Source organism: Sinocyclocheilus rhinocerous, unplaced genomic scaffold (genome assembly GCF_001515625.1).
Source record: "Sinocyclocheilus rhinocerous isolate Xijiao unplaced genomic scaffold, SAMN03320098_v1.1 scaffold2013, whole genome shotgun sequence".
Classification (NCBI taxonomy): Eukaryota; Metazoa; Chordata; class Actinopteri; order Cypriniformes; family Cyprinidae; genus Sinocyclocheilus; species Sinocyclocheilus rhinocerous.
The window spans coordinates 59,652-62,171 of NW_015651502.1; the positions used below are offsets into that span (position 1 = coordinate 59,652).

Genomic DNA, 2,520 nt, shown 5'->3' on the forward strand with positions numbered 1-2,520 from the left:
GCTATATGTTGTTCTGGTCGTTCCGAAACGCCTGAGCAAAGTATTTCTGTATAATTACTGTCTCACACGACTGCGTTCCCAAACAGCAGCATCCGCCTCTAAAAGCAATGACCGCATTTATTGTGTTACGTCTGCTCTCTCTGAGGCACAAGTAATTTATTACATAAAAAAATTATTAAATTCAGTGGCTTCTCCTAGTTTTCTTAGAGATATTTAGTGCCAGTTTATCAGGAAGTGACGATTTTGTTCTCTTTGACTCGTTGGATGGAAACGGTGCTTTATTCGCTAATGTTTTATGCAATATTCCAGTTTTGCGCATAAGTTAAATTTGCATCTTTAGATGGAAACATAGCTACTAGCATGTGAACGGTCTATTCGTGTCGTTCACAGTCAGTGTAATAGTGTGGGCAATGCCTTCTAATGATTAGACACACAAAGCTATAATAAAATTGTAGATGTGAAATGAGATATAGAGCATGGTAAAATAAAAGCACATTTCAAATGTTGTTTTCCACAGTGGTGTGATGTGCCTCAGTTTGAGAACCACTTGCTCTAAATACACAAATTTTTGTATTTATTAAGTCATAAAACAATTCCATTCCTAAATGTTGGTTTATCAATGATTTATTGATCTCAGTGTGTGTACATAAAAAAAGAAACCAAATATCTAGGCACTATAGGTACTTCTCATGTGCAGCGGTGCAGCGAGGGGAGATTGTATCATTCCCTTTAGGAAAAGTGTATTTGGCCAAACCGCCTTTTCTGTTCGAGCTGCTACTGAGTGGAACCTCACCCCCATATATATTAGAAATCTAAACATATATAGTATATTTAAGATCCAATTAAAGAAATGGCTCATTGATAATCAGAGCTGTCAACATTAGCTTACTACTAGACCTGCTCTCGCTGCCCCCTGTTGGTTTTTTTGCTTTGTGTGTGTGTATGTGTTCATGTATTTGTCTGATTTTTCTGTGTTTGGTTCTGTTGCGTTTCTATTGTACATCATAGCTTAATAGTACTTTTTACTAAATGTATTGTAATTGTTTTATTGTTATGTTAATATGTAATTTTATTTATTAAAAATAGCCTTCTGGCTAATTCTGGCATATTGACAGAAATGTTTATTAATATGCATTGTCCCTGTAATAAATAAATAAAATAAAATGTACACTTTTAAAAATAAACTGACTACAGAAGATGATTTTTCAGTGTAGATGGCCTGCTTACCTCTGTTCACTTTAACTTTGTGTCCGACTGCAATGGGGGAATATTTGAGAAAGCGTTTAGTCTGGGAAGTGAGCATGCTTCTTTGTTTTTCATAGTTTACCTTACCTGTTAAACACATGGAGACATTCATTTTGATCTTATTTTAATGGAACTAATCCATGACATAATAGTTACATGTGCTACATGTAGGGCTGGGCGATTTTGCAAAAAATTAAAATCTCGATTTTTCCAGAATGTTTGACCGATTCTCTATTTTTTTTTAACGATTTTTAACTAGTCAACTTGAAAATGTAACTACAACATGATTCAAGTTACTTTTTCTTTATTAACCCTCTAGTTAAAGAAAAATCTATTCCAAGTGCAGCACACATGAAGCTGTCAACATGATGTAAATGTTAAACAAATCACTTGTTAAATATCTTTGCAGAAAAGATGCAAAAACTACAAGTACATATTGTACAGACTTGTCTTATACATATTATGTGTTATATGAAATAATGCGAGGAAAATTCTTAAAGAAAATCTCAAAAGTCAAGGAGCTGCTGAAACAGTTCTACTCAGCCGTCATCGAGTCTGTTCTGTGCACTTCAATAACTGTCTGGTTTGGTTCAGCTACAAAATCAGACATCAGAAGACTACAGAGAACGGTTCGGACTGCTGTATATTTATTTGTTACCACCTCCACCCTAGTACATCCCTGCATCTCATTCTATTCTATTCCATTCTATCATCTATAGCACAACTGTACATACAATTTATTTGTTTTTCGATTTATTTTTCAAAATTTGTCTATTTATATTTACATATTTGTGTGTATTTGTATTTTTTTATTATTGTCTGTGTGTTGTTGTTGTTGTCTCTGTGTACTGGAAGCTTATGTCACTAAAACAGATTCCCTGTATGTAAATTCCTTGCATACTTGGCAATAATGCTCTTTCTGATTCTGATTCTTGAAAATGACTGAAGGTATAACACCAGTAGACTTTTATTAACTATAAATGTTCTTCAAAAACAGCAGCAGCTTTCAGCCTGTCACCGTGATGCAAACATGAAATATCAGACATACAGTAGTAGTTCTTTACAGGTTTTTTATTCGACTGCGCTGCTTTTCCATTGTTTTTTCTGTGTAAACATGGATCTGTTTGACTGTTGCGCTCGCGTCTCATGAAACGGCTTTCTAAAAACACTGCGCTCAAGTTAAAAGAAGTTAACTCCCATCTTCTTGCATGTTTTACCAATTCCACTGCCCGCGTCTCATCTTTGTCAACACAAAAGTGCATTCTGTGTGAATGG

At 34.7% G+C, this 2,520-nt stretch overlaps 1 protein-coding gene across 1 annotated transcript in view; it reads left to right on the forward strand.

Annotated features, from left to right (window-relative positions):
* The first annotated feature begins 111 nt into the window (after positions 1–111).
* LOC107713009 (gastrula zinc finger protein XlCGF8.2DB-like) overlaps positions 112–2,520 on the forward strand; it is an 11,211-nt gene continuing 8,802 nt past the window's right edge. The window contains exon 1 of the mRNA XM_016518430.1: positions 112–122. The gene's annotated coding sequence lies outside the window, so the exon portion shown is untranslated. The remainder of the gene's footprint in view (positions 123–2,520) is intronic.